The sequence below is a fragment of the Ciconia boyciana genome, chromosome 2 (assembly GCF_034638445.1).
Source record: "Ciconia boyciana chromosome 2, ASM3463844v1, whole genome shotgun sequence".
Classification (NCBI taxonomy): domain Eukaryota; kingdom Metazoa; phylum Chordata; class Aves; order Ciconiiformes; family Ciconiidae; genus Ciconia; species Ciconia boyciana.
This window is the reverse complement of record NC_132935.1, coordinates 90398266-90426130: the sequence shown is the minus strand read 5'-3', so window position 1 is coordinate 90426130 and position 27865 is coordinate 90398266. Positions and strand designations below refer to the sequence as shown.

The window sequence follows — 27865 nt, the reverse complement described above, 5'->3', positions numbered from 1 at the left end:
GGTATTTCAGTTGAGTCTCTGTGATACCTCTTTCCAGGAGAAACAGAACAGTGCTCTGTTCCCAGTAACCTTGACTCTAGGTATCCATAGCTGTCCTCATTTGGAGACACCAGCAAAGAGTTTGGAAGTTTCCCGTCAAGCACAGGAATCATTCATGATGACTAGGCTCACTAGCTGGGCTGAACTGCTTGATCTCTTCCATGATATTCAGTCTCAATGCATTTACGGCTCAGCAGGAGTCCTCCAATTCCAGTGTAGATAGACTGCAATAAACTTCCAGAGGAGAAAGTAATATACTGACTTTTAAAAACAGTATTGATGTTTAAAATCTCATAACTGCAAGGCATTTAGCAGTGTTTGAACAATGAGATTGCTTAATCGACTGATTGTACTGAAACGTGTATTTCTATAGATCTCTCATTCACATTTCAGCTTTAGTAACAGTGGTGTCAGTTGACTTTCACTCATGCAAAGCTCGTTTAAGAGTCTAATCTAATGACCACTGCATTCCACTAGGAAGTTTTTTTCCAGATTGTCTTATTTTTTTCAGTAAATAAGAAAAAAAAAAACAAAAAAAAAATCTGTGCTAGAGGATGAAAGTCTGACTGAATTTACAAAGTGTGCACACTTAATTTATCAAATCTTGTGTAAAGATGCATTTCCTCTGTAGATTTGAAGAGTCTGGCCCAACACACAGCACAGAAATTATAGAATCTGTCCTGTATTGGTTCACATTGGTGAGCTCTCTGAATGGCTCAAAATTTTCCTGAGAGGGCAAGAAAATAAAAATAAAACTAAATATAGTTGCATAATTTCTGTTAGTTTGTCAACTCTGCAATCAGAAACACATTTATACCATGCTCCAAGGGAGCTTTGGTTTATAACGGGTGTCTCTCTTCATAGTCTATGCTGATTATTTTTTTTATTTTTTATTTTTTAATGTGAACCTCTTGCCCAAACAACTCTTGAGTCCCTGTTTAATTAAAAGAGAGACACCCTTAGGACACCATACAAATTTGTCAGCAATGTATTGTCACTAAAATGCTTCAGCGTTAATCATGCAGTCTTTGTTTTGGGTTTGTTCGAATCTAAAAATAATGAGAAGAAAGGTGAGAGTTGTGCTTTTAGTGGCCCTTCAGTGCTGTGGCAAATTGCAGTCTGGCATGTTTCCCCTTGCAGGTCACATCCCTCCTTTAAAAATGTCCTAATCACTGCCATTTTGGGAAATCTTTGAATGTCTCGGCACAGCGTGCCTGTCACTGCAGTGCTTTGCTGGAAGCATTAATTCCCTGAAGAGCAGTCAATGACAAATTTGTGCATTTGATGTGGGAAAGGATGAACGAGAGGGAAGGAGCCGAGGAAAGCAGGGAGGCTGTTTTGCTCTGAGAAAATATAGAAATTATGCCTGGGTATTGGTTTATATCCTTTACATCTTGAGGATGTCATCCTACATCAACACGAAGGTTTGTTTACAGTGATTTTCAGTGAAGCATGGCTGTCTTTAAACAGATTGCTGAGGCTGAGTAGTTTGGAAACTGGAATAGGACCAATGCAAGGAAAGGACTGGTTGGGGTACTGATAGGGGTTCTTGCATCATGGTCATGACAAAATAGCCATGTTGGTGTCCCACAGTGGATGACTGACCTCAGCTTGGCAATTTACCAGAGGAGGAGCTGAATGGGCAGTCCTTGACACAAGATGGCGTGACTGTCACTGGCACAACAGCTTCTACTCCTCAAGACCCCATGGGCTAATGTACCAAAACCCTGAGGCTCAGGCTGTCCTGGGAAGAAGAGCACAGCCCCTCCAGCACTGTTAGACTTGTACAGCTAGTGCTGAGGTAACAACCTATGCCTTGCACAGAAATGGATTAGTGGGAGGCAGTGCCTAATGGCACTGTGTAAGTGTATACCTGTGAATGCTGTAGCTCATTAGTCTACCTTTACAACAATAATTAGCAACATCTTTGGAGCTGAGCCTCACTTGAAAAAAAGTGGTAGTTTTACATGTTGTCTTTCCAAGCTCAACAGCAGCTGAAAACTGCTTCTGCTGTGATCTTCCCTTTAGCCTTTGCTTTACCCAGCACCCTTTGGATAACTCAGTGTTTCATTCTGCAGCACCACAAGCTCCTGGCACATGGTGCAGGGAGCCATGAGCTGGCTGGGAACAGAGCAAGCCCAGGGACAGAAGAGCTGATTCATGTGGGTCCTGTGTGGTCCTTTGGTCCCATACCAGACTCACTCATCTTCCATGAGTGACTGATTTGATGTAATGGCTTTCAAATGCAGTACTTGTGGGTATCACTCCTGTCTACCTGTCGCAATGGTCTCTATTTCTGTCCAGGTGTCCTTGCAAAGCTGGAAGTGGGAATTAACTGCTGTAGCTTCTCACAGTGCACTTTTCCCAGGAGAGCAGTCGAATGCACAAGGGCTCTTTCGTGAAAAGCTGCTTCTCCTTCTTTTGCCATAGAAATGTTGAGACTGTGAACTGTAGATTCTTGTATCTCTGTTGATTGTAAGTGCAGAGAGTTGGTTGAGTATGAGGTACTGAGCCTGCTAAAACATGACTAAAAATATGCTTTCCCATGAGAGGAATATCTGGAGGGTAAATGTCATTATCTGACTAGGAGCTGAAGGGCAAGTGATCCTTTGGGAGAACAGGGGAAAAGAGTGGGGACTTTTATGAGATGGCCAGCCCGACAAAACATGTTTCACTCTAAGAAAAAAAAAGTTTATGTCCAGTTTTATACAGATATGTGTTTTGTTGTTTTTTTTTTAAATACCCTGCCTACGAATCCAGACTGTATACTTCCTTGCCTGCATTTCCTTTTCTGCATTGTTTTTGGATAAGAAATATTATTGTAGTTGAAACTTGAATCTCTGACTTGAATAAACAGGAGCCACTAAGTCATGTTGCCTTCACTTTAAAATACTGCTTCAAAAAATAAGAGGCATCTCTCTTTACAGCTTGCTATTGTAATCTGGACATCAAAATGTGTCTGAAATTGTTGTCTAAGATTTGCCAGAAAACTGCAATTCTAAACAGAGCTTAGGATTTCTGTCACTCATCTGAAGAGAAAGCCTTGTCCCAGATGCAGTACATATCCATCTCACTATGTACAGTGAAGTGATGTGTGTTTATGGTAGACAGAGAAAGAAAGTGCAAAGGAGTTGTAGTTCTTCAGTTATAAAAGTTTTAAAACATATCCATATTTTTTCACATATCATATGTACTACTTAAAACTGCTCCACTGCATGTCAGAACTAAGTTTTACACCTGAATTTCAAATATGGTCAGATATTCAGCCAGTAAATGACATAGCTTTTTGATTTCAAAGGAACTATGCTGATAAATACAAACAGAGGGTTCCCTGTATAGTATAATATAAAGCCTCTTGTCTTGATTCCTGTATGAACAATAAAGTGCAATGTGTATCACTTTACACAGAAAGTGTGCTGAACCATTAGGAGGAGTAGAGTCATGGATGCTGAACAGCTTATGCAAAGCAAGTGTGAAATGTAATTCCGAAGCACCCTGGAAGAAATGTGGGAGAGAAAACCTGTGTGGGTGCCTTTCCGTACTCTCAGCTGGTCTTCTTTCAAACAAAAATGTTGCAGTGGGGTCTTTTATGCAGGGCTGGAGCACCCAGCACCTCACCTACCCCTGGTGAGGGGAGGGGAAAACTTCTCTGAATGAGTGTCCATATGTATGTGGGGAGTATTTTTGCCTTCTGCTACTGGCACTGACCTATTCATTCTGTCCCTAACTAAATGATAAAATGATGGGCATTGAAAACTGCATAATTCTTATAGTAGTGTTGTCTTCTTGTCCAAGCAGCACGATAGCATAAAATGCTCTTATAGGATGGATTTCTTGATGTTTACCAGTAGAAACTGAGGGGGGTGAGGGGGGTGGGGAGGGCTGTGGAGTACTCAAGCAATCATCCTCTGTCTGTGTAACTGTGTGTGTAGGCATTTGTTCTACCATTCTCCATTATTTTGCCCTATAAGGAGAAAAAGCCTTCCAGAATGCCTCCCTTGTTAGGCAGAGCTACTTCTGTCATGTCAGTCCAAGGGCTGGGAGTCTATGCAACTACAGAGGACTAAGAGAAAACTACTTTACATTTTAGGGATGAGATATAGTATTATGTTGTAACTTCCCCTGCTAGAGGGACTAACATTCATAATTACCCCAGTGAACCACACAGTCTTTTGGGGGTCCTGGCTCTTTAGAAAGCTGGATCTCTTTCTACAAGCATGGCTTTTGCTGTGTTGTCTGGGTCAGTTTTAGGTGTTGAGCCACTGGTGCTTTCTCAGGACTTCTCCCATAAAAGGCAGGAAATTACATGGCTACTGGACCAGCCCTTCTGAGCCTCAAATTAATTCACACAATAGAGGAAGGCAGGAGAAATAATAGGATAGAAGAGATTGATGTGGGCACTGCCTTTGGCAAAAGCATCTCCAGTAGTTTTGATGTGGATTTTCTTCAACAAGACTGATTTTTCTCTTGCTGAATTTATTCTATTGTTGTAGCTCTTTCAAATTAAAAAAAAAAGAGAAAAAATGAAGCCTTTGATTAATATCTGATTTGATTTGAGCTTTGTCAGTGATGGATGCATTTAAATATTCCTGTCAGGGTGAACAAGAGTGAGGTATTTCTATTAGGAGCAGAGCATCCAGCCTTCTAAGGAAACACAAACCTTGCATCTGGAGTTTCAGAGCTGCTGAACCAAGAGATAGACCGGACATGAAAGTTTCCATCAGCTGGGAACTGTAAAATGAAGTAAAAAGCAGAAAGAAAATGTTCAGTCTCTGACAAACCAAGATTGTATACATTGGGGATATTACAATAACCTTCCCCTATTTAATGTTGCTACTTTTTTTCTTTCATGGTAGAAAAAAAAGATCAAACCTAAAACACAAGCAGAACATTACAGAGGTAGATTCCTACTACTGTAAACAGGACCCCAGATCTACAGGTAGGGAACATTGAAACAATTCCTCTGAAGGCAAAACCTCTGATAAAAAACTGAAGTTAGCTGAGTTACACCAGTGAACTCAACCTGAAGACCTGGCCTAAGGCTTCATCGGACATTTAAAAATCTTTCTTACTAAAGAAGGTTTTCTTTTTCTTTGTTTTTTTTTCCTATTCATAATGGGTTTTTTTAGGCTTCACAGGAGTTGCTCACCATAAATACAAATCAACTGTTTCCCCATTCCCAATTTACTCATCCACACGCCAGGACAGCAAGTTAATTGCAAGAGTTCCCTGTGGGGAATAGTGAACTTAAATATGCTTGGTGTATATTGTTTAGGCAGCAGAGTGAAGAAAGGCAGAAGTCCTGAAGAAAGGCACAAGAGTGGAGATGGGAATTGAAAAGGATATAAAAAAAAATCCTCCCTGTCATGGGCCAATTGACTTTGTAAATAATTGCCTTGTCCCCCTGGGAGGCTCAGGGGTAGGAAGGAATTTAAAGACTGTTTATTGCTTTGGGGCAGGATCCACAGAGGAGGTCTGGTGTTTTAGTTCTTTTTAGTGGAATCCACAGTCACTTAGGGGTGACTCATAAATGGTCTTTATCTCCTAAAATGCCATGCTAGGCTCCCAGATCCAAAATCTATATTCTCATAAATGACTGCAGCTGCTCCAGCCTTGGAGGTATCTAAAGAACATAGAAACCAAAATTTCTGCCAGTAAAACTCACATTTGCTCTGCAGCCTGTGCATAAGTGCTTTGGTCCTGACATCACTGAGTGGCGTGGCACTTTTCTCAGGCCTGCTTACCTTAGTGTCTTGTCTTCTCTGAAGCACAGAGCTTTGATTTCACAGACGCTCTCAAAAACAGGTTGTGCGTAAAACATGTCTAACAGAACAGGAGCAGCATGTCCTTTTTAGCCGATGGCATGCCAAGTAGCATAGCCTTTTAAGTGCCAAAGACCAACGTTTAGCTTCTCCCACCACCTGAGGGGAATTGAATATTCTACTACAACAGAATAATCTTGCTAGTATCAGCATGGTGCTGTAGAAGCAAAACTCTCAATCTGTCCTACCAGTGCACTCCAGCATGGTATGGAGCAATAACTTTGTCTGTTGATCTAGACAGTACCAGCCCTAGTGACAGGGGCACTCAGCACAAGGGAGGAGCTTTTTTCCAGTTTCTGCTCTAGGGACTTTTATATTAAGCACTCAGTGCAGCAAGACCTGGAGAGTCACGGCTTCTCTCGCTTTCACCCTTCCTTTCTGTTAAATACCCAGTTACCGCATGCAAGGGACGAGTCTCTCTCTTATGTTCTTGTACACATCAAGTGGTCTATGTTGTAGCAGCTCAGGCGCTGTGGAGGAGATAGGTGGTCAAATCTCTTCAGCCAGAGGGTGGATGTCAGCTCCGTCCTTCACCTGCTGGACACCAGGAGCAGTTGGGATGCAGTAATCATGTTCAGATCCAAAATCAAGCTCGGCATGCAAGACAGGCAAATCTTACTGTATATGTGAGTAGCATAGGCTGAGTGTTGGGATGCTCTTGATGTATTTGAGGTGTGTCTTGCTGCAGACACCTGCGGGCCTGTATCAACAATAAATTAGATAGTTTTGAACTGGTGCTAGTTCTAGGGGTAGCTGGAAAATAAATAAGTATTTTCAAGATTTCTGTTCTGACTTTGAAAGCCTAAAGTAATGTTTGGCAGGAGGTGTCATTTCATCCATCTCTCCTTTACTATATATCTGAGCTCTTGAGCTGTACCCAAATTGTTGGCCTGGACAGGAGATTTATCTTCTTCATACAATGCTGAGATATGAAGTAATGATCATTTACTGTCTTTTTGGTATCAAAGCAGTGGGAGCTGGATCATCATTTTGTTAGACAGCAGTCAGTAAGGGAATGGCCACGTATGTTGATTTTCGGTAGAGGAGAGTTAGCTGTTATCAAAGCTTTAATGGCATACACATAACCTGTTGTCGTGGTTTAGCCCCAGCCGGCAGCTAAGCACCACGCAGCCGCTCGCTCACTTCCCCCCCAGTGGGATGGGGGAGAGAATCGGAAGAGCAAAAGTAAGAAAACTTGTGGGTTGAGATAAGAACAGTTTAATAATTGGAACAAAATAATAATAATAATGAATTATAATGAGAAGGAAAACAACAGGAGAGAGAGAGGAACAAAACCCAAGGGAGGGAAAAAAGGAAAAAAAAAAATAAATTATACAACTGCTCACCTCCCGCCGACCGACGCCCAGCCAGTCCCCGAGCAGCAACCGCTACCCCCTGGCCAACTCCCCCAGTTTATATACTGGGCATGCATCATATGGTATGGAATAGCCCTTTGGTCAGTTTGGATCAACTATCCTGGCTGTGGCCCCTCCCATTTCTTGGGCACCTGGCAGAGCATGGGGAGCTGAAGGGAAAGAAAGAAAAAAAAAAAAAAGTCCTTGACCAATGTAAATACCGCTTAGCGACAGCCAAAACATCAGCGTGTTATCAATATTATTCTCATACTAAAATCCAAAGCACAGCACTCTACCAGCTACTAGGAAGAAAATTAACTCTATCCCAGCCGAAACCAGGACACCTGTCAATAGAAAGTATACTAGGAAGTAGCGATGCAATTAACTGGTCAGTTTCTAAACAAATCAAGGGTTTGCTTTAACGGTCAGGTGTATAAAGATCTGTATCTTTTTAAAAAAACCTTTGGAATCTGTGTTTGCGTGATTACCTCCACAACCACGGGGGGTGCAACACCTCAGATGTTACAGAAGAAGGCTTCATGGTGTACCCAGCAGTCTGTAACATCAAATATCAAGAGACTTTCAATAAAACTACTGAAGTTGATAACATGCAAGGCCAAAAACCCTTCTCCTTCTTGTGCACTTAGTGGTTTCCTATCTGCTGCCCTTTGCATTGCATCAGAATCAGGGCATCACAGCATTAACTTACTCCCTGCCTCGGGCTACTGACATCCTGAGTCACAGGGCCAGCAGGGAATCATTTTTACCTCCTCTGTGCATGGCAGTCCACGATGAAGGGACAGTCCGCTGCTTTCAGCCCCGTGCCACAGCTGAGCTGCTCTGGAGGCCACTGCTCGGACTGTCTGTGCTGAAAGCAGACACTCTGCCTGCTCAGGGTGCCTCCTCTGGGAATGGGAGTAACAGTGGCACGATGACTTCTATGATAAGGTGGAAATCCAGTGGGCACGGTGGAGTGGTGGAGAGATTTAGCTGCTGAAATTATTAATGGAGCTCATCCTGTATATCTTCGTGTCTTGTCTGTAAACCATGGAAAGTGACACTTCTGTGGCTCATTAGGGCTCTGTGAAGATAGGCAGACTCTGTGGCTGTGCTCAGTGAGACTGGTAATAAGACAGACGCACCTAAGATATATAGAGCATTGCGTCACTGAGTACTTTTGGCCTCTTCTATTGATCATGATCTAATCTGGCATTTTTAACTTGTCTTCATAAGTTATGAAAAGAACACTTTTTTAAAAGGAAATTGTATTGGCCAGTTACAGATTTTCTTGATGTTTTCCTCTGTTCAGGATTTGAGTAGGTTCTGAAATTATCAAGGAGAGTCAATGCTGTTCTGCAACAGCTATGACTGCCCGTACGCAGTACCTTTTTTTTTTCCCCCCACGCTTTTATTCCATGTCTAAATATGGATTTACATGACAAATTGTAATGGTACACTGCAAGCTGTTATAGCCTGTTGGGTAAATGATTAACATTTCAAATATATTTATAATTTAATTTCTAAATACTTACTCAAAGGACTATAATGGCTCTATTTTAATTTATCTTATATTCAATCCAATTTTTGTAACATTTATTAATTCCTTCTATTCTTGATTCAGAAGTATAACATGCCAATTAGAAACAGATTAAAAAGTCTATTTACTCCAAACCATTGCGTGCCATTGAGTAAATAAAACATTGTAAAAAAATCCCTGATTATGCATAGTGTAATAAGCATGCTTACAATTATATATTTCTGTAGTAGACCATAATATTTAGCACATTCTCAGCTGGATGCATCACTCACTGGCTTCAACTGTGTATTTACATTCTTTTATGCAACTCAAAAACTTTCTCAGGTGTTTCTACCTTAGCTTCCCACAGGCTTTCTAGCAACATAGAGCAGCTATAATTTGTGCTACCGGACTCCTGGTAAGGAAATGAGTTGAACAGCAGCTTCTGGCTGCTCTGGCAAGAAACTTGCTCTCAGTAGCTGCATGGACTTTTTCACATATTCCTTTCAGATCAAGAGCTCTCAGCATATTAAAGGACATAGATTTATTTTTTTTGGTAACATCTATGAACCCCACTGCCAGTCAGATTTCCATATATTGGTTTTTTTTCCTTACAATACAAGAAAGGGATAAATAATTATTTTGTTTCACCAGAGAACAATAGCAGAACATAGAGGCCTTTAAATCACCCTTGTATTCTGCTAAGCCAACAGTTGCAAAAAGATGACTCTTGTTCTATTGGTTAATTTGCAGCAGCCGCATGGATGATCCAGTGAATTTACATATGGCTGGGAATGGTCCTATTCTAACTTCCAGCAATCAAATTCCAACAGTAAGTTCCAGGCATCTCTATGTCAACACCGACGAGCGCATGTGCTGCTTGGATCTAGGGAGCTTGGGGTAATACTGCTTATCATGACTCCAAGATTATTACTCCATTTTTACTAAAGTCAGGAGAAGAAATAGCTGCAGCCTTTCCTTTCCCCATAGTGCAGTGGTTGTCAGCAAATGCTGCTTTTTCCATGTTGTGCTGGTTTTGGCTGGGATAATTTTCTTCATAGTAGCTAGTATGAGGCTATGTTTTGGATTTGTGCTGGAAACAGTGTTGATAGCCCAGGGATGTTTTCGTTACTGCTGAGCAGTGCTTACACAGAGTCAAGGCCTTTTCTGCTTCTCACACCACCCAACCAGCGAGTAGGCTAGGGGTGCAGAAGAAGTTGGGAGGGGACACAGCTGGGACAGCTGACCCCAGCTGACCAAAGGGATATTCCATACCATATGACATCATGCTCAGCAATAAAAGCTGGGGGAAGAAGAAGGAAGAGAGGGGTGTTTGGAATGATGGCGTTTGTCTTCCCAAGTAACCATGACATGTGATGGAGCCCTGCTTTCCTGGAGGTGGCTGAACACCTGCCTGCCCATGGGAAGTAGTGAAGGAATTCCTTGCTTTGCTTTGCTTGCATGTGCAGCTTTTGCTTTCCCTATTAAACTGTCTTTATCTCAACCCACGAGTTTTCTCACTTTTACTCTTCTGATTCTCTCCTCCATCCCCCCGGGGGAGTGAGCGTGTGGCTGTGTGGTATTTAGTTGCCAGCTGCGGTTAAACCACGACACATGTGAGCTAAGGCATGGAAACTAAGGCCTATGTACTCTGTTATAGGATTATATTGCATATCAAGGCTTATACTGAGAAAGTAAGAACATGCACACTTGTAGAACAGGCATGATCCTCTCCAGAGAAAGGAAGGAGCATGCTTACATAAACAATTCTGACTGCTAGCTGTAGTAATCAAGAAGGCGAAAAGAAACCTCTGTGTTTTTGACCTGGTGTATCAGAGACTTCTCTCATCACTCCACACAATCATCTAGCCAGCCCATATCTTCTGCTATGATATGCTGTAGGGTAGCAACCAAGTAGAAACATGCATTGTTATGACAATACAGGAACAGGAAATAATGTTGGCTGCCAGAAGCATTGGGCAACCCTGTGACCTAAATCAACTCAACCAGAATCCATTAAATGATTTAATTTTTGTCCATCCTGCTATTGATTGTACTTATAGTGTAAGAACAGCAGTGACAGTAGCAGTGCTGAGAGTCTGAACAGAATTATTAAAAGACACTGCTTGGCAAAGTGAATGGATGTCTGATAGGAAGGACTTAAAACAATAAATCTTTGACAGCGCTGATTCAGTCTTTGTGAAATGACTAACTGATTGCCAGAGACTTTTAATGTCAAAACATCAGATTGTGCAGGTGCCTGAAAATAAGCATGCATTGTAATACTGGTGTCTTTTATTTTTTCCCAGCAGTGAAGAAATGCTTTCAGGTGTTACAAAAGAGGATGTGTGATATGAAAAATGGGGATAACACAGACTACTGCTCAAAGGGGAATGCTAATGTGTTATTATGGGAATGGTGATATACTTACTGTGCATTTGTGGTGCAGTGGGTTTCTATACCCAGGTAGAAGGCTAATTTATCTCTCTAACACATGACCTATATCAATGGTACAACAGCCTACTAGCCACTGAGGTAGCTTCATAAAGGGACACAAATCTCTTTTCAGGAGTCTGGGGCCTGGAAGGTGCATATATTTAGCTGTGGATGCCTTCACTTTTGTCTTGCAGACTTTCTGGAGCATGAGGGCATGAGAGAGTGAGTTTGCCCCCTCCTGGTTTGCCAATGGCATCATAGGGTTTGCAGATAAGGTCCAACTAACTGTAAGTAAAGCCTTGCTGGTAGGCAGAAGCAATGAGGTGAGCAAAGCACATACTTGTGCCTAATTTCAGTCTAGACATGTAGATGAGTAAGTTCATGTGGCTGCCTTTGTGATTCAGAGCATAGATGAAGAGTGAAGAGGAATAGATGGAAAATTTAACCGATCAGAGTCGCTGTGTGTGGCCAGCATAGCTCAACTGGAACAAAGCAAAGCTGAAATCCACTGGTGAAAGACTATATCCTGCAGATAAGGAGGGTTTAGCAGGCCTGACCCAGAGAGAACCAGAGCACTTTGCCATGACCCTGAGGGCACCGCCACCCTGGCTGCTGGCCCTGACCTGCCTCCACAGTGCCTCCCCCCAGCCCTGCTTGTGGCCCAGAAGCCCCAGTTCTGCCCAGTCCAGGGTCACCCATCCTGGTCGCTACCCCCAGGTGCTCAAGCAGTGCAGGAGGGTGCCCTGGCAGGAACGGCACTGCCTGTGTTGTCGTCGCCCTCAGCTCCTCGCTCGCCCTTCCCTGTGGAGCAGCACTGCTCCTGCTGCTCCCTGGTGCATTTGTTGGAGTAGCCTCATCCTCAAGCAGCAGCGGAACTTGCACATGGGTGATACATCAAATCTGGTTGGTGCAGACTGTGGGGAAAAGGAGCTTAGGGCTGTATGCACTTGACTTTCTAAGCATGCAGTAAACTGTGTGCCAAAAGTTGCTGCAGCACTAAGACTATCGGGTCTCGAGAGCACGGGTGCCTGTGAGGTGTTCAAGAGTCCCCCAGAAATATTGCAAAGCAGGCTTGCAAAAGGCAGAAGAGAAACGAGCTGAAAGCTAATTTCCAGCTTTTGTTAGGATATAAACAAGGGAATAAAACCAATCACGTTACTGTACAATGTGCCTTTGTCCTTAATGCTCTGTACCAATGCACAAGAAACATGTACTGCAGTGTCTTTGAGACGGATTCTTTGTGCTAGACGTTAACGAATTTCAGTGCAGGCTTATGCAAAGACCAGTGCTAGAGGTGGCCTGAGAGTTAGAAGTGGGAGTGGGGAAGCCCAAGAAGGCATGGATCAAGAGAGGGAAGTAATTTGGGAAAGGGCGAGGAGGTAGCTAGTTTTCCAAAGAGGCTCTTCATCAAGCTGAGAAAGACAGAATGGTAAGGGTAAAGTATAGTCAATACCAGTAGTAAAACTAACAGGATTCTTTATGAGCATACTTGGACTTTCCCCTGTGCCAGCTTTCACTGCTCCTTAGTAGACTGTCTCTGTGGGACCAAGAAGGGTCTGTTTATGTCCTGATTTACTACAAGCATTTGGGGAAAATTGCCAGCTGCATTCCTCAGAGGCAGAGGAGAGGAGCAGAGCAGAGAGACAAAGGCAAGTTCACAGTTGACAGAGTGTCCCTCTGGACATCAGTTAGTAGCAATGCCGATGCAGTCTTGATGGGGCTTTAATTGTCAGTCTTTAAAGGACTCTTTTGTGGTAGTGGGAAAACCGCAAGACAGACCTCTCTCTCTTCCCTTACATGCTGCAGTAGCAGAGGTGGAAGAAGGAGCGTGTTCTTCCTTTTTTGGATCCCTTTTACCACATTCCAGAAACCATTAACAGAAGAGATGTAGACCCTTCCCTTCTCGATACCAGCCCCGTTGCATTAGATCCTGCTGCAGGAGGCATCATCTCTCTGGATCCTTGCTAGGTTCAAAGACTGTAAACAAAGGTTGATATTCCTTTTCTACCAAAAGGAAGTCCCATGTGGTTAGAGTACATTTAGTGTACAAACCATAGTTATAGCACTAATGACTGCCTGTTTGAAGCAACGTTGTTTTTGCAAGAGGCTTGAAAGGTTTTGCACTGTATTTAGCATGCACAGTTGCCATGTAAAACGTTGCTAGAGCTATTTTTATTCTTCTTTGGAAGTGTGGCTTTACAATTTCGAATGCAGAAAGAAAATAAATGCTTAACCACAAGCTGTGGTTTACATTTTGCCTAACATCCTCTTGACAAATTTCATAAGACTTGTTTGTGAAAAAAAAAAATTAAAAAAAAAATCAAATGTCATGATCACTCCAAGGGAAATGCATCATACTTATACATTACCTTAATAACAATTTATTTAAGGAAATATACAGGAAACAAACTTCTGTCACTTGAAGTAAGTTCTTTGCTCAGATGTTTTATTATCCACTCCCTCCACTGTACAAAAATAAGCCATACTGCATAGCCACATCTGGGTCTTGTTGCGTTTGCACAGTTATAGCAATGTGTAAGGCTGGACCCAGACATCACAGATTCTGCTGAAATCCGGGTAGTTAGACTAAGGGGAAAGAAACTTCTTTTTTTATATTACAATACATAAAAGAGAAATCTTTGTTAGAGCAGAAAACAAATATGAAAATAAGAAGTAAGACTGTGTTTAAAATGCAGGACTTAATGTGTCTAAAGAGTTATTACTGAAACTCCTGCTGAAATTAATAGCAAAATTTAGCCCTAACTATCTGCAGCATTCATGTTTGATCAGATGCTGAAGTGGAGCTGTGCCTATTGCAAATTGTTCCTTTTATGCTCCGAAATCCAAGAAGATAAACTCTGTGACACAGAATAATATATGAATATATGTTTTCTTCCATTGTTGGGGGGCTTCAAAGCAGCACAATACTGCACTGTCTAATCTTGAAATCCTTGTTTTGATGAAAGCTGTTGTGCCCTCTCAAAGATGTGCTCTTGTTAAAAGCATAGAAGAGAATCAGTCATGAGCTTATACATATATACACACACACATATACATGTATGTATGTATATGGTTATCTATATGGGGGGCTGTTGTGGTTTAGCCCCAGTTGGCAACTAAGCACCACACAGCCGCTCGCTCACTCCCCCACTGGTGGGATGGGGGAGAGAATTGGAAGAGTAAAAGTGAGAAAACTTGTGGGTTGGGATAAAGACAGTTTAATAGGGAAAGCAAAAGCCGCGCACGCAAGCAAAGCAAAACAAGGAATTCATTCACCATTTCCCATGGGCAGGCAGGTGTTCAGCCATCTCCAGGAAAGCAGGGCTCCATCACGCGTAATGGTTACTTGGGAAGATAAACGCCATCACTCCACATGTCCCCCCCTTCCTTCTTCTTCCCCAGCTTTATATACTGAGCATGACGTCGTATGGTATGGAATAGCCCTTTGGTCAGTTTGGATCAACTCTCCTGGCTGTGTCCCCTCCCAGCTTCTTCTGCACCTGGCAGAGCATGGGAAGCTGAAAAGTCCTTGACTGGTGCAGCAACAACTAAAACATGTCTGTATTATCAACACTGTTTTCAGCACAAATCCAAAACATTGCCCCATACCAGCCACTATAAAGAAAATTAACTCTATCTCAGCTGAAACCAGGACAGGGGCATTGGCTGTGATGGAAAACATACAATTTTAATCCTTTTCAACTTAGTTTTCATTATATAAAAATTCCAATAGCATGATAATGAGTGCCATCTCTGTTCTTTGCAAGATAAAATCTCACCATTTTACGGTGCTGAGTTCCTTGATGGCAATTGCCTCTGGTTTAGAGGAAATGAGCAATTCTACCAAACTTACTGTTTAAAATGTTGTAAGTAGTGTGCAGTCCCTGTCTTAGATGTGGTAAGCATGACAAATAGGCTATGATACGTTATGTGGAAAGGTTGATGGAGAAAAGGGGAAGTCATCTTGGTCCCTATCTGCAAAAACTAAACCCTTATGTCTCGATAGAGTGATTTTCCAGGTATACTGTCAACCTATGGAGAAAAGCATACGATTCCTTTGTAGCACATTCATACCTGGCACTTTAGGAGGACATTAGAACCCAAAAGCTAATACATGGAATCATTTAATAGAGGAAGTACAACGTGTTTTTCTGTCAAATGTCACTTTAGCATTTAGAAGCACAGGGACGGCAATCCCAGGTCAGATGGACGGTCCTTCTGGTCCAGTTACCCAGAGAAAGCTCAGAAAGTCGATGAAGCAAAAATACCTGTTTCTAGAGAAGTTCATAATTGATTCCTTACCACCTTTTGCCCTTACATGTATTTGCTCCTATTCCTTCCAAAATCCTTTGCGAGTGCTTGCTCCAGCTGATTCCTGAAGGTAGACCCAAGTACGCCCTGTGGATGAGACCGACAGGTGACAGCTTGAGCTGGCACACATCCTGGGGGTGAGGGTGCTGGGGGTCTCCTTCAGTGTGACAGGTTCTATGAGCCCAAGTACGGCCAGCAGATTTGATGCTAACTGACATTTTCAAATAGACTGTTGAAAGGCAATGCCGTCATCTGCAAAGCAGGCATGCGTATGGGCCATGGCTGGAGCGGAGGATGTGCTGGGCTCACAGATGCTCCAGGCTCTGCTGTTTCACCTTATTGGAACTGAAAGCATTGTCATTATCTGTGGAAAAGTATAATCCCTCCCTGAATCTCAATTTATTCTTGGTCTCCAGTGATGTCCTTTAGCAATAAATTCCACAGGTTATTTATGTACTTTGATATCTGTTATATGTTCATGGTGTATTGCTGAACCTGTTATTGAATATCACTAGGTTCATCTTTTAAGGAGGATAAATAAGTCCTATTCTTTCTTCTTTCTTCAGTCCTATTATTATTTTTTTATACACTTATCTAGTCCCTTCTGCAAGACTATTCCAGCCTGTTGAATTCAGTGCCAGACTCACAACAATGCAAATAATGTGAACTTTAAGGAAAGATTGAGTAGGGGATATTGTGAATAAAGGCTGCACATCAACCTAAGACACCCACGGCAGTTTTTGTAAAGCTAAACAGGAACACTAAGGATGTGTAATATGTTCCTCCTCCTATTTTCTTCTCCACCTCCACTAAGAAGAACTCTGGGAGGAACAAGAATCATTGAACAGCCAAAACCACGAAACACTGTTGCAGCTCAGGATATCACCTGCTGCCTGTGAAATTCTCTCTGAAAGAAGTTTCATTTCTGAATCATCAATTGGGAAGATGCCAAAGTGATAGAATTTAGCACTAATGTTTAACTAAAAGATCTCTCCATGCTCAAATAGTGAGAGGCAGCAGTATTTATATCCTTATTGTATAAGTATGAAATGAATATACTAACTGAAGAGAAAAGTGGTGTTTTGTAAAAAAAAAAAAAAAAAAAAAAAGTCTGCATGTTCTCAGGATGGACTTCGGTTTCAGAATCAGAATTGAGCTTTATGCCTCACTTTGCCCCTGATCTGGCTAGCTTCTTAGGCTCAGTCATTTCACATCTCTGTGTCTCAGTTCCTCAGCCTACCCTTCTTGTGCTGGCAGTGTGTGCTGTGGCAAGGTGAGGTAGCTTTCACGTGTGTGCATATATGAAGTCAGAGCTTGACATTGGGCACTAGTGTAAAACAGTGTATATGTTGTATGAATGTTCTGAACAATCCCAAATCTTCAGGTGTCGAGTTTGATGCTAGGAAACCACAAGGTTTTCTGTGGACTGCTTAAATATTTTGAGGTTCTTTTTTCTTCTGGGTTCCAAGACTTTATGGTGTGTTTGCTCCTCTTTTTTGTCCTCTCCTCCCAAATGATGAAGATTGGAAAAATGTTTAAGAAAATCTGGGATACCCACAGATTTAGTTGTTAAGGATGTAACATAAACCCCAAATATCTCAATAAAATTGTGAGAGTTGCAAACACTGCATACAATTTAGATCATACTGAACAGTAGGAATTCAAACACTCATGGCATTAAGGGAATGATCATGAACAAACACACACTTGCTTTCCATATGATTCACCAACACTTAAACATATCACAGCGAAGGGGGTGAGGATTACCTAGTCTTCACACTGGTTTGAAGAAAAGCGCTAATTAACTTTTAATCTTTATTATTTTATTATGAAGTCGTCCAAATCTCACCTAGTTTGGGACTTCATGACAAACTCCAAATTCAGCTCAGTTTCAGTGAAAGGTATGTGTACCTTTCAAGTGCTACTAGGTAATTTTCAGTTAGCAAATAATAGAGACTTTGTTAAGAATTTTCTGTGAATCCAATTAGGACTAAATCACAGGAACTGTGATTTGCAAGATATTTAGGTTGGTCTTTTGTGTGTGTGCCTGTCGATTGTATGCAACAAAACTAAATCTTTCTTTCTTATTTCCCATTAAATGGAAATTTTGGCAAATATGTTTTGGAAACAGAAAAAAAAAAGAATTAAAATAAAATATGCTCTCTGGGGCCTTAAAGTTGCCGAGTAAAACAGAGGCATTCTTACCAGTTCTGCCTCTGAGGTTCCAGCAACTGGTGGGATCTCTGGATATCGGACAGCACAGCCTTGCTGAGGGCACTGTCCCAAGCCAAGGACTCAGATTCTCCACACTGCCCTTGATTCACTCAGTCTTTGTCAGGACGAATGCTATTTTTTTTAATTTACTTTTTTAAGAATTCAGGGACGCCTCTTCCTTCATCCCATTGCCAAAAGGAAAAAAAAAAAGAAGAGTGAGGAAAAGCCTCTGTCAGCTAAAATATCTGAGTTTTGTAGACTCTGAGGCCAGAAGAGACCATTCGGAGGAGCTAGTCTGACCTCTTGCATAACATAGGGCAAAAAACCCCCACAAGTAATTTCTGCATTAAGCCTATTATTTCTGCTTGAACTGCAGCATGCTCTCCACTCTCATTAGTGGTGTCTCTTCCTAATTATTATAAGAAATGCTTTTATACTAATAATGTTATTTATATAGGTTGTAAATATTCAGTATTTAGCAGGATATAAAATATGATGCCAGCTTTGAATGATTTATAGTCTAACCTTTCTTTGCTATGTTGTCTGACATTCTCTGGATTCTTTTCTGCAGTGTAATACTTTTTATTTAATGAATAACATTTGGCAACAGACTGTGTCTCTTTTTCCTCATTTTTCTTGCCTTTTTTTCCCCTTTTCCAAGCTGTCTGGACTCATCTAGTGGGGTTTTATAGGTTTGGTTTTGTTTTTTTTTTTTTTGGGGGGGGTGTTGTTTGTTTTTTTGTGTTTTTTTTTTTTTTTAATACATATATAAATATTTGTATTATTTGTAAGCTGTTTATCTCTTTCTTAACTTTTAAAATGATCCTTTGCCTTATAATAAGACTCACCTGGGACAGCGAGTCAAACAACTCAGAGCTCTTTCACTTAAAAAGAGAAGAAAAGCTCAGCATTTACTCTCTAGGCAGATTTCCTGGAGCTTGTCCAGCTCTAGCTTAAATTATCTTCATGAGGCTGTTGTTAGCAGTTGCACTGTTGCATTATGCATGATTCCTGACTGCTCCTAGTATGAACAAACCACACAGTGTTTGGTTAGTGGTTTTCAATTTTATGCTAAGCTGTACAATTTGTTGGTGTTATTTGGGTTAATATGCTATTATTTTGCATATTTATAACACTGCCATTACATTTTTATTAATAGTGATGTCATGTTTGGTAGCAAGGATCAATAAGACTTCTAGTGTGTAATGTTTACATATTTATATTATTACAGTATAATAAGTCTCTTAGGCAGCTCTCTGCATTGGAATCACTTTGTAGATGCATCTTTCAGGTAATTTCATGCCTACAGTGGCTGCTTGAATAGCAGTGATACACTGTGCTGAGATGAAATCTAGCCTGCAACTAGTGTATAGGTATCAGAACAGGCAATCTATCTTCAATGTCTGCATCAGAAAATAAATGGTGATGCATTACATCCATTTCCACTTCCACTGGATGGATTCTCTTTTACCTATTGTGTTACTTTTGCCCTTCCACAAGTGGTATTTTCTTTAGCATAACTCTGAAGAGCACTTCTACACTCTCTTCCCCAGTCATCCCTTACAGAGAGATATATTGAGCTTGTGGATGTGTACAGCACCTCTTGGAGGAAAAACTTCAGGCTCTTCCTTATAAAATTTCCCTTTCTACTCCCCAGATGTTTTATTTACTTCCCTTTGCACTGGCAGAAGGTTTCTTTAGTTGGTGCTATACCCTGCAAAACAGCAGCAATACCATGAAGAAAATAGATTTTGCCCCTGTTAGTGAGTAAACTGCTTGCTTGATGCTTTCACACACCTGAAGGCTCATCAGTGACCCTGACCCAGTGGATGAAGTAAGGGAGAGCACACCAGCAGCTGGCTGTTATGACCGAGACCCTTTGCTTGCTGATCTCCCACTATGCTGCTTATTCTCGCTAATAATAGTGATCACTGTAGTGTGAATGAGTATCGCTGACTAATTATATAGAGCTAGATTACATCCTGTTAATTCCTTAATGGGTGCAAGAAGCACTCCCTCTCGCCTGTTCATCTGCCTGTGTGTTTGTGCAGGAGCAGGCAAAAGTGCAGTGGTGCATCGGAGTGTGCAGAAACTTTTCCTGCGGTGCTGGCTAGCTGAAGGTGGCTGGGAAAAGCTGGAGTCACCCCTTCTTCGATGGTTCCCTACCCTGCCCTTTCCCCACAGGCACATCCTGACCCCCCTGACCCAAACTAGAGCCTCCTGAATGAGAGGCCAGCAGATATGCTCTTTCAGGTTGTGGAGAGGATATACATTGGTATGCTGTGAAGTCTGCAGCTGTGTCAAATGATCACGCAATATAGATGACTGGCATTGCCAAACCAAGTGTCAGAAAGTGGCAGAATATCACAGGAAGCAGAGGAAGGTAGTAAAAAAAACCCCAAAACTAAACCACTTGAATGTGATTGAAAGAAGCAAAAAGGAAATAAGTTTTTACTTAATATTGCAGAATAAGAAGCAAGTCAATAAGGACAGCATTTCACAAAATTTCACTCTTGTATTCCTTCCAAAGGCATCTTGCTGGCTTACAATGTACTCCTGTTTCTCTGTGAAAATTCTCCTGTTTTATGATGTTTTGCCTCAAAGGAAGAAATATTGTACGGAATGTTCTTACTCAGCTCCCAGAGTAAGGGTGAAAACCTGGAGCGTGGACAATTTATCTAATCAGATAGACTCCCCTCTTTTCACTCATCATTCTTTAAGTGTTTTCCCTTATTGCACTTAAATTTAAGATCTCATGGCTTGAAAATTATGAGACTAAAAAATAATCTTTTTTTCTCCTTTATGATTTTAAGCACTTAGTACTAGCAGCTTCTAGGCCTTTCCCTGTTACCAGAAACTTACTTCTTCCTTTCTTTAATGAAGGTAGAAACTATTCCTTGTTTAAGAAAGACATGTCATAACACAAGACTTACAACACAACTCTGAGCAAAGCCTGAACCGTGTCCGACACAAATGTAGATCAAAAAACCCCTACCACCAGCAAAACTCTATTAGGAATTGTACCTACAGATACATCAATGCCTCCTGGAGCAATTACCTAAGCATACACATGCATCTGCTCTCTCTCCTCTAACCTTCTTCCTCCCAAAAGTTATCCTCCGATCAGAGCCATGTCCTCTTGCAGAGAACTTGCAGGAAGCCAGCGGTACAGAAGATCTCTGAAAGGCCTGGGTGTACATCCTCATCTAGCGAATGCCAGTTCTGTGTCTGAGGTAATTTTTCCATTTCAATTCAAAGAAAAATCAAATTTACATGTTGTTCTTAAAATTTTTAACTCTAGAGAGGAGAACAGTGCACAAATAAACTATTACTGAAGACTTTTTTATGATATGTTGGTAATGAGTCAAACACTAGTGACTAATTCCTGCAAAGATTTAAAAAATGCTTGACTGTGGACTTACATAAAACTGTCCATTCACATCCACAAACTGAGTTTGGGTCTAAATTTCATTTCTCCCTTTCATTTCTGAAAAAGACAATGCTGGTTGTAGTCAGCTGGTTTACTTCTTTCAAACTGTGTTGACATCTGCTGGTCCCCAGCCTTTAGGCTGGGACTTTGACTCTTTCCCATGACACTTCACAATGAGTTGGTTCCTTTGGTTTGCTGTGGATGCTCGCTTTTCCATTATTTATTATTAAAAAATTAGGTTTGTGCTTATGGCATCAGGCTAAGGTTTGGCCACCATTCCCCACCAATGTCATTTCAGGATGTTGTACACATATTGTTTATGAAATGCTGTGGTATCCTTCAGGCTCAAAATACATAAAAACAGGCTACAAATTTTTAGCTCCATTTAGTGCTGCTGAGGAGCAAAGCAGTTTTAAGTTTGTCTCTGCACCTTTCTGCTTTTAATTACTGTACTGTTGGTTTATTTTTCTGCTGTTAGTGTGATTTAGGTAGCACAGCACCTAGTATTCATACTAGTATCCTAAATGTAAGGGTCTTTACAGAGAAGCAGGTCACATTTGAATCTGGTGTGTGAATCTGGTTTGTTTTAGCTTCCTTAGAACCAACAAAGCTGCAGCTGTTTGCACACTTGCTGAAGTTACCAGTTCCATAAATCATGTGGACTAATTGTTATAATGCTAAAGTCACATGAAGAACTTGAGTAAACAGTGTTTTTCCAATACCTAATCAAGTGTATGTCTGAAGTCTCTGTTTAAGCATTTTCAGTACTGTATTTCTATTGTGGCTAGTATGCTCCACTCACAGAAGAATACCTACACATAGGCAGCCATCACACACTTTAGTGAATAAAAATTACACATATTGTTTTGCATTTGAATGGTCAAAGAGAAAGCAAAAAGCCTTAGACTGCACACAGAGATGAAAAACCCTGCTCTGCATTCTCTACAGTTCAGAAGTACACTTGCAATGCTCAAGAGACATGTACAAGTAGGCACAGGAACCAGAGGCACACACAGAGCCAGTTTCTTATTCTGATGAGGCCAAATGTCATTCTTCTGTATTCAGTCTCTGAGACTGGCTATAAAAACAGCAGACATTGATTTTGTTCTTATTTTGTTTACAGACCATAAGAGAAGCTTATGAAAATGTCAAGTTCAGATCACTGAAAAATGAAATCCTCTGTTTATTCTAATTTTGGCCTCATCCACACACTTTTACTCTGCCTATATCCCCATCTATATGGAAATTTTTTTCCTCATATTGCCATAGAGTGGAATTTAAAATGAAAAAGTTGTCTAGAATACTGTTTAAAAACTTGTGCACAGAAACATACATACAAAAATTCATACCTGTTTTAACATCCGTATTATAACCTCAGAGATTGTAAGCTAGGTACCTTATTCTCAAAAAATCAGTTTACATGCCTGATTCTCCTACCTTTTACGCCAGATCTATTTTGCTTTATCTCAGTGGTCTTGTCTAGGATATGACTGATGTAACAGAATGTGAAATCCAGTCAGTCAAACACATAAATACCCACTTTGTAAAGCCATTGTAGCAGCTGTGTGTTAAAATTAGGAACTTAAGTGACACTTACTGTGACATTTTTTATGTGAGCAATTGGGTGACTGAACTTTTAAAAATGTGAGGCTCAGGTTAGCCCATTGTCTTCATCCTGCTTGTGAGACAGAGGTTCTGCTTAAAGTGTATTTATGAATGTCCTGAAATACTTTTTACTGTTGCCAAATCCTGCTGTACTCGGCTGTCCATCACAATCAGTGCAAGCTGGTATCACAGTGCAACTGTGGGGCTTGTGTTCCCAAAGACTTGTCCTCTGGGGCTCCCACTATACTGGAAAGGATACTCTGCAGTCTGAGCCACAGTGTTTAGACAGCTTACTGGTGTCCCGTTTATCCTAAATAAGGCCCCCACAGTAATTATTTTCACAGTGGCACATTTGGATAAAATGACACATTTGTTTTTAGAGACAAGTCCAGGTTTAGTCTACTCCTCCAAGTCTTGCTTTTAAGCTGGGCTTCTTTTCAACTTTACTTTGGAACCTTTAAAAATAATACAAATAGCTGTTTTTATTTTAATACTATACAGACACACACAAATATATATATTGCATATATATACACAACTATATATTCACAATATCTGCTATACATAAAATATATGCAGTTGCTGGTTCAAGTTATTATTTGCTGCATGGTCAAGAATCTGATTAGCAACACAAAATCTAGAGTGATATAATTTCAGTCTACTATTTCAGAAACACTTCAAGACAGTAATTTCTAGTCTCCTTTTTTCTTTTTGGGGGATGGGGTGGGGTGAGCTGGGGCGTGTTATTATATTGTATGCAATGAAACGCCTCCTGGTTTAACCAGATTAACAAAACTGAGGCCACAGTATCTCCCAGGAAGATATTTAACAAAAATATTATTGTACATAACAGGGGAAGAATAAGAATCAAAGTTAATCCCATGAAGTTCAGAGATTCTTACTTCTTATTTTTTTTAGTAGGACCCATTTTTATTAAAATACCTTGTTGGTTTTAGAAGGAGAAAGACAATTTGTGATGGATAGCACAATGGTGTTTGACAGAAAAATCCTGCATGGGTGCTGAACTTTTCCCTCACCTTTCTCAATCACCAGAAAACAAATTGGAAAAGTGGAAATAGCAAGGTCAGGTCAGGTGAGTGCATACTTAAACATTTCATAGGGAGCAGGGTGCAGAGCAGTGATCTGCTCTCATGTTCCATTAATTCAGAGACAGCTGTCATTTATCTTTTGATGGAAGCTAGAGGTTGAAATGCTTGACACAACATATCAGGCCTAATATAGAAAGATAAGAGCAATGTGGGCTCAGTTCTGTAAAAGTGAATTACCGTGCAAAGAGGTTTCATAATTCCCCTACTGACGTTTAACAGAGAACTTTGGCCACATTTCAGCAAATACAAATTGCCCAGCTATAGTTAAAAAAAAAAAAAAAAGTCAAAGGATTGCATGGGGAATTAACCACATAATTTCTATTAGAGACTATATGAATTGCAAAGCTAAATCCTTGTGAAGCCTCTCAAATGCTTAAGAGCTGTATATCCATAAAAGAGTCTTAGAGATAGCTTTTGAAATGCAGGTAGGTAGGCAAAAAGTTAAATAAATTGGTGGGGAAGCACTCCTTTTTGCCTCTCGAAAAACTGACTACAAGATGACAACTTAGACATACCTGCTTCTTTAGTTGTCAAAGTATTAGCATCTGCAAGTCAATTTGGTGGGAAATACCATTAAAAAGATAAAAGAGAGCAAAACCAAAAGCAATTTCAGTAAAGATTCACTCAATAGTGCTGTAGATCCAAGAGAATAAAAGTGCTTTCTATAAAAACCAAAGCGTATGTGGGGAGTTGTTAGTAAGACGCAAAAGCGAACCTCTGAAAATCACATTTAATACAAGAAACTACACTATATGCAATAGAAATAGTAGAGAAAATCAGCACAGCACGCTACTGACTCAAGGAGAGATCTTATATGTGGCAAGGGGTTTAGGAGCTAATGAGCTGATGCTTGTACAACCCTATATCTTACCACTTCCTTGTTTTAAGAATGAAAAGGGCTTTCTACCACCTCTCACAATTCAGGTAGGACTATTATGGTGAATGGAGTTAAATCCTGTTGGTGCCCAGTCACAAGTGGTGTTCCCCAGGGCTCAGTATTGTGGCCAGTTCTGTTTAATATCTTTATCAATGATCTGGACAAGGGGATTGAGTGCACCCTCAGTAAGTTTGCAGACGAGTCCAAGTTGGGCAGCAGTGTTGATCTGCTTGAGGGTAGGAGGACTCTACAGAGGGATGTGGACAGGCTGGATAGATGGGCCAAGGCCAACTATATGAGATTCAACAAAGCTACGTGCTGGGTCCTGCACTTGAGTCACAACAACCCCGTTGTTGTGACTTGGGGAAGAGTGGCTGGAAAGCTGCCTGGAGGAAAAGGACCTGGTGGTGTTGGTCGACAGCCGGCTGAATATGAGCCGGCAGTGTGCCCAGGTGGCCAAGAAGGCCAACAGCATCCTGGCTTGTATCAGAAATAGTGTGGCCAGCAGGACTAGGGAAGTGATTGTCCCTTTGTACTTGGCACTGGTGAGGCCGCACCTCGAATACTGTGTTCAGTTTTGGGTCCCTCACTACAAGAAAAACATTGAGGTACTTGAGGGTGTCCAGAGAAGGGCAGTGAAGCTGGTGAAGGGTCTGGAGCACAAGTCTTATGAGGAGCGGCTGAGGGAACTGGGGTTGTTCAGCCTGGAGAAGCGGAGGCTGAGGGGAGACCTTATCACTCTCTACAGCTACCTGAAAGGAGGTTGTAGAGAGGTGGGTATCTGTCTCTTTTCCCAGGTAACAAGTGATAGGACAAGAGGAAATGGCCTCAAGTTGCACCAGGGGAGGTTTAGATTGGATATTAGGAAAAAAATTTTCACTGAAGGGGTTATCAAGCATTGGAACAGGCTGCCCAGGGAAGTGGTTGAGTCACCATCCCTGGAGGTATTTAAAAGACGCGTAGATGTGGTGCTTAGGGACATGGTTTAGTGGTAGACTTGCAGTGTTACATTTATGGTTGCACTCGATGATCTTAAAGGTCTTTTCCAACCTAAATGATTCTATGATTCTATGATTCCATGATTCTATGATTAAGGGTACTGGGGCTAAGCATGTTCTTCATGCTTCTAGATACTCAAACTTCACAGGTCACAGCTCTATGAAGACAGTATCTCACTGACACCTCTACTCTTCTATTTACAGTTGCGTGCATCTTACCCTTATATGAACAGATAATATATGAACAGATAATATTAACAACTTGGAAAAGAGGTGTTAGGAAGATGTGTATGTGCCTTTGCACAATTTATGGGTAACAGCAAACAGGCCAAAGCATCACCTTGTATTTCACAGAGGAAAGCTCCAGGGACCACCTGGTCTCACTGATCTGATTTTGGGAACAACAGCTTTAAATTTACAAGATGACACTTTGTTCTCAGTAATCTGTAGTGATACAGAGAATAGGTGAGTCCAGACTTTCAGTGGTCAGATGTAGGCTATGAATTACTGGTCCTAACTCCTCCTGCTCATGACTCACACTTATGGTTTGTCCAGCCTGATGTGGGGTGTTTATTCTAGTCATGTTGTTTTGATAAAGGTCTGAATTTAAATTTGGAATTGCTGCCTCCTGAACTGAAAAGCTCTCAAGGTCTAGATATTTCCACCCCATCCTGTCTCTGGCAGGAGAGCAGGAGCAGCAGAAATTGCTGACATACTTTCAGTTCAGCTTCTCATGACTTTTAGAAACTTATTCTGTTATAGCAGAAAAGTTCTGTGCTTGTCATTGCCTAAATGTTAATGTTGTGTGATTTTTTTAGCCTTGCTTGAGTGTAACCATTTTTGAGTCTGAGGAAAATAGAGGTAAAACATTTTTCCCTTGATAAAAAAAAATAACTTAAAATATTTTCCTGCCAAAACAAGAAAGAAATGAGAGTTGAAAACAAAAGAAAAGCTCTGTATCAAGAATTGCTTAGACTGCAGTAGAGAAAAGTGGGTTTAATTGGTTCAAGATGCCTATCTTTTTTTTTTTTTTCTGTTACATACTGAGGATTAATAGTTTGGTTGACTTTCTGAGAAATTCTTCCCCTTTGGCTCTTTTTTTTTTTTTTTAAGTATTTTGAAATACATTGTTTCAAGATACTAGGGACATCCAGTGCTGTGGTAAAATCTCCTGTGACTCTTGTAAGATGTCAAGGAACTGTAAGAGAGCTTCGGTATACTCGTAGGAAAAAAAAACCCCTTATGATTCAATATCACATTATTTGAGGAATGTGTCTTACTGGGCTATTTTGATGCTACTCGATTAAATATGTTACTTGGAGTAAGCAAGACAAATTAATCTGCCCATAACAGCTATTTCTCTTCAGCTGCAAAAAATCCTGAGTGGGGGGATTCAGATTTTTATGAGCTGTTTTCAGGTAGAAAAATAATGGAAGGTGCTGAGAGGGAGGTGAGGGGAGAGGAGCCTCCTTTTCTGTGGGCACCTCATGTGTAAATGTTGTTATTCTACTCACACAAAAGAAAGGAATATGTGTTTATATATTTCAAAGACACAGGCAGCACCCTAAAACATTTAAGAACGGAGAAATGAGAGAGGCTCTTTGTGTTCATTGCCATGGCTCAGTCATGCTGGGCTGCAGCATGCGGTCCCGGTGCATTGGAGGGACGTATCAGCAGGCATGGTGTTAGATGCCTGGAAAGGGCTGGACGGACCACTGCTGGCTACCCTTCCAGGAGATTTGTTCCTCTACACAGCAGCGATGCCTTAGTGGAGTCACCGAATCTCCCTGTCTCTCAGAGCATCAGCCCTCTTTGCACCCAAAGCAGCTGCTGCCAGAGGCGCGCAGTGTTTTGTGGCGTGGTCTGCTCGGTGATTCTGCGTTCACTTGTAACGTGCCTCTGCAAAACAAACGCAGCTCTGCTCTTGACATCGCTCCAGTTATGGAGTTAGTGTTGCAGTTTGAAGTGCTGAGCCAACCTGGTGTTTTAATTCAAATTTCATCTGAAATTTCTTTGATCCTTCTGTTCTTAAGGAAAATAATCACCATCTTTAGGGTTCCTTTACACTTCTTGAGAATATAGATCAAGGCTAGGGAGGCAACAGGGTTTTTTTGAATAAAAATTAAAGTTAAAAGGTGAAAAATATAGATTTT

General features: G+C 41.1%; 2 long non-coding RNA genes across 2 annotated transcripts in view; one reads left to right on the top strand and one right to left on the bottom strand.

The window, feature by feature from the left end:
• Positions 1 to 27865, top strand: part of LOC140646998 (uncharacterized) — a 127893-nt gene that overhangs the window by 91130 nt on the left and 8898 nt on the right. The gene's annotated exons all lie outside the window — the stretch shown is intronic.
• LOC140648670 (uncharacterized) lies at positions 6366 to 7227 on the bottom strand. The gene is made up of 3 exons (XR_012041310.1): positions 7208 to 7227; positions 6481 to 6561; positions 6366 to 6395 (listed from the first exon to the last, which is right to left on the bottom strand). It is a non-coding gene; the product is annotated as an uncharacterized lncRNA (long non-coding RNA).